At 36.8% G+C, this 4,684-nt stretch overlaps 1 pseudogene; it reads left to right on the top strand.

Moving 5' to 3' along the window:
* The first annotated feature begins 1,442 nt into the window (after positions 1-1,442).
* LOC127103843 (uncharacterized) lies at positions 1,443-2,791 on the top strand (annotated as a pseudogene).
* Positions 2,792-4,684: the final 1,893 nt, after the last annotated feature.

Genomic DNA, 4,684 nt, shown 5'->3' with positions numbered 1-4,684 from the left:
TCAATGATACAAATGATTATGGTATGTTATACTCTCATGTATCTAATTCCATACTTGTAGGGTATTGTGATGCAGATTGGGCAGGTAGTGATGATGATAGGAAAAACACTTCAAGAGGTTGCTTATTCTTAGGGAACAATCTTATATCTTAGTTCAGCAAGAAGCAAAATTGCATGTCCTTATCCACTGTTGAGGCCGAGTATATTGCAGCAGGAAGTAGTTATTCTCAGTTGAATTGGATGAAGCAGATGTTAAAAGAATATAATGTCAAACAAGATGTCATGACATTATATTGTGACAACATGAGTGCTATAAATATCTCCAAAAATCATATTCAACACAGCATGACAAAGCACATTGACATTCATCATCATTTTATCAGGGATCTTGTTAAAGACACGATTGTTACCCTTGAGCATGTGTCCATTGAGAAGCAACAAGATGATATTTTCACTAAGGCATTGGACGCGAATCAATTTGAAAAACTAAGGGGTGAACTTGAAATTTTCATTTTTGAGGAATTATAGCAATTATTTTTATTTAAACATGCAATAAAAACTTTCTCTTCCCTTCATTCAGTGGTGCACGCTACTCAAAGGAAATCATTTCAAACTTTCCTCATTTGTTTTCAAACATGTTATCTCCTTATTTTCATCTAATCTGCCATTTCAGTTCATGTTATTCTCAGAAATTTCCTCTTCTTTGTGCTTACCTATCTCCATCTTAAAATCCTTTTCCAAGCTATTTTCAAGATGTCGGAACAATCTACTTCAACACTCATCAGCGTCTCAAAGGACAACTCAACTTCACCCCCCATGAAAGCTAGGGTAGCTTCCTCTACTGCAATGATGGGCCTCTCCGAGATGATCCTTGATGTAGTTCCTTTGTCAATGGTTCCATGCCCTGTCCCTATTCAAAAGAAGGTGAGAACTCCATCTGCAAAGAAGGATAAGGCAATTGCTGTGAGTAAGTCTCCCAAACCATCTATTGTTGTCAAGAAAACTCATTCTATGACAAGTCTTTATGTTGAACCCATTCAATCTACTAATGTTGAATCTAATGTGAATACTTCTGCTAAAGAGGTTATTAGGTAAAAACCTGTTATTAGAGTGGAAGCCTCTGGTTCATCTGTATCTGAAAAGATAAACCCTAATATGAGTGAGGCTGAAAAAGTTTCCATTGATAAAAGTATCCGCAGGTTAGTGGCTACTATTCTGAAGGAAGCTAGGTCTGGTGATGTGCCAGATGTTACAACATCCTTGGCCCAAGTTGTGCATCCAGATAAAACCACCCTTGAGAACCCTATTTGTGGTTGTGATAATGACTCCATCTCAACTGAGTTTGATAAAGTTGTGTCTCTTGATAACCCTATATGTGTGACTGTCGAGGAGAAGTAAGATGTGTCTTATGAGGAGGAAAACCCTGGTAGAAGGAAATAAAAATCCACTGTCATTGTGAATATTGATGATTTGGACTCAGATGAAGAACCCATTGCTAAGAATTTGGCCCCTGGAATTGCCAAGAGGCCGAAGAATAAAAGAGACAAGGTTGTGATGAATGAAGGCATGCCCTCTAAGACTGCCAAGAAGAAAGTTGTTATTGGTCCCACGAAAAGCTGGAGCAAAGTTATGGATCCTACTAGGAAGAGGAAGGAGATCTCTTCTAGTAAATCAGATTATGATGTTGAACATGATGTTTAGGACATCACCCCTCTGAACAAAGCAGTGGTGAGAAAGATGCTTCTGAATGTTCCTGAGGTGCCTTTAGATAATATCTCATTCCACTCTGTTGATAATGTGGAGATATGGAAATTTGTTTACTAGAGAAGGCTAGATATAGAAAGGGAACTTGGACAAGATGCACTTGAGTGCAAGGAAGTTATGAAACTCATTGAACATGCAGGTTTGATGAAAAGTCTTACAGGCTTTGGAAAATGTTATGAGGTGCTGGTGAAGGAATTTATTATTAACATCCCAGCTGACTATGATAACAATAAAAGCAAGGAATTAGAAAAGTTTTTGTGAGAGGAAAATGTGTGGAATTTTCTCCTAATGTGATTAATAGGTACGTGAAGGCAGATGTGAGGATGAGCAACCTGAGATAGAGGTGACTAACAACCAGGTTTGCAAAGAAATTACTGCAAAACAGGTTGTACAATGGCCTAGAAAAGGAAAGCTGTCAGCTGGAAAGTTAAGTCTAAAGTATGTAATCCTTCATAGGATTGATGTTGCTAACTGGGTTCCCACAATCAACCATTGCCACTGGATTGGGGAAGTTCATCTATGTAGTTGGTACCAAGACCAACTTTGATTTTGGATATTATGTTTTTGAAAAAACATTGAAGCATGCTGGTACTTGTGCAGTGAAGATGCCCATTGCATTTCCTTCACTTATATATGGAATCATTCTCAGTCAACACCCAGGTATCCTGAATAATGTTGATGTTACTAGCAAGAGGGGATCTTATCTTTCTCTTCACTATAGGTTATTTGCAGGGACACATGTCCCCGATATTGTCTTGACATCTAACAAAGAGTCTGCCATTTCAACCTCCAAGGCTGGTATGATTGCTGAATTAAAGGACACATGCAAAGCTTTGGATGATACTATCAAGACCTGCACTGAAAGGAAGATCAGGTTTGAAAGACTGATCAAATCTTTGGCTGAAGAGAGTCCCGATAAGAATGTTCCTGGTGATGCTGGAGAAGAAGATGAGGAAGAAGAGGATGTTATTGTTGCTGCAGGTGGTGCTACTTCTACAGATGAATTAAATGCTTCTGCTAACATCTGAGCTGTTTGTTTTTATGTTTGATTATGTATGTTTTTTTGTGGGCCCTTGCCCTGAATATTGCACCTTTGTGTGCCATGTTATGTTTCTCTAACTTACATGTTCTGCTACTACTTTGCTCTATTGTTTTGTTGCCATTGATGAATGTCAACTTGGTTTGTCATATTCTGGCTTAAAAGGGGGAGTAAAGAGTGTAGAGTTGTGCTAGTCGTGCTCTTGATGTTTTTTTATGCCATGTGATCTCTGTGTGAAGGTTGTTTCTTTGAAGGGGAGTATGTTTCCTGTGTGACAGGGGGAGTAGTTTATGTGTTGTTGATCATGACATTTAGGGGGAGTTTGATTTGTTTGTGCTTAGGTTGTTGTGTGGTTATTATGATGTAAGACAAAATGTCTTGACATTTTATTTCTAAGAATTTCTTCTCTGAAGGAGGCTTGGAGTGTGAGAGTTTATTTCTCTCGATGTGTTTTCTGTGAAGTCGGGTTTCTATTTATTTATGTTGCGTGTGCCTCTAATATGTCTTGGTGTTATACCAAGTGTTTGGTTGTTTGGTTTTGTGTTTGTGATTATTGTTGCTATTTTATCTTTTCTCCAGCTATATGATGTAAAGGTTGTTTTAGCCAAAATTTGCCAAAGGGGGAGATTGTTAGGTTTGTGTTTTTTATATTGGCAACAATTTTGTTAAAACATGTATCATAGTAAGATGTTAAGCAAGATGTCTTGACATATTGATCAGACATCTTTCCAGGTTTTGTTTTACTTCTTGAAGACTTATTTTATTATGAGATCTCTGAAGATTCTCTGAATATTCAACTATCATATCTGACTGTTCAAGAAGGTTTATTTTAGGAACTCTTATTTCGTTTCCAGCCGTGCACTTATTTCATAAAAAGGAGTATTGCAACATTTTACAAAAAAAGTGATCTTGTTCCTGATTTTATGCAGAAGATTCTACATAATTTATGCAACAATCCATATTGGATCTGTTGCGGTTTTAAGCCTAAGCCCACGCTTACCAAAGGCTATTTAAAGATAACTTTGCTAAGCTAATTTAACAAAGAGAGAGCTACACTTGAGTATTATGAAATTAGGGTTTTTAGTGTTCTTTGTTATTTATGAGCCACTCTTATATCTCGTTGATATTAGAGTTGGACCGTGTCTTTGAGTTGTAATTGTTAATCACTCATAAGCTTTTAAGCAAGAGTGGATTATATGTTTTGGAAGAGTGTCTTTTATTATTTGATTAAAGTCATTATCACTTTGTGTAATGAAGGGAAGTGAGAGGGGTCTCATATCTAGGAGAGTCTTTGATAGAAATATCACAGGTAGTGATTAGGTGCGAAGATTGTAAACATGAGGTTGTTTACTGAGGTCTTCAAACTAATATTATTATAGTGGATTTCCTTCCTGGCTTGGATGCCCCCAGACGTAGGTGAAGTTGCACCGAACTGAGTTAACAATCATTTGTATTATTTACCTTCAGCAGTGCATTTTAACATTCTTATTATTATTGTTGTATGAAGTTCTAATATTGGTGTCGTGACATCACATACGACATCTAATATTTGAATACCAAAATTTCAGTATTATCGTTTTTCACATCCTCGGTTGGTACCTCCCCCTCGTGATGCTTAAAGAGAGGTGCCAGTTCTTGTTTATGAAGCAGGACTATCTGATCCTAGTTGGGCTCGTGTTTCTACCTTGCTTCATCGTTATCTTTGATAAGTTGATACTGATGAGGATGACCCATAATTTGCTAATTTATTTAAAGCTTTGCACATTTCTTATTCACATTGCTTTATGTTTATACTTTTTATATGTATTCACTTTTAGACTTATGTTTAATTTCTCACCAGTTATGTGATCTTGAGACATATGAAATTAAAACTCAATGAAAT

Source organism: Lathyrus oleraceus, chromosome 7 (assembly GCF_024323335.1).
Source record: "Lathyrus oleraceus cultivar Zhongwan6 chromosome 7, CAAS_Psat_ZW6_1.0, whole genome shotgun sequence".
NCBI lineage: Eukaryota > Viridiplantae > Streptophyta > Magnoliopsida > Fabales > Fabaceae > Lathyrus > Lathyrus oleraceus.
This window is presented reverse-complemented; position numbering and strand designations above follow the sequence as displayed.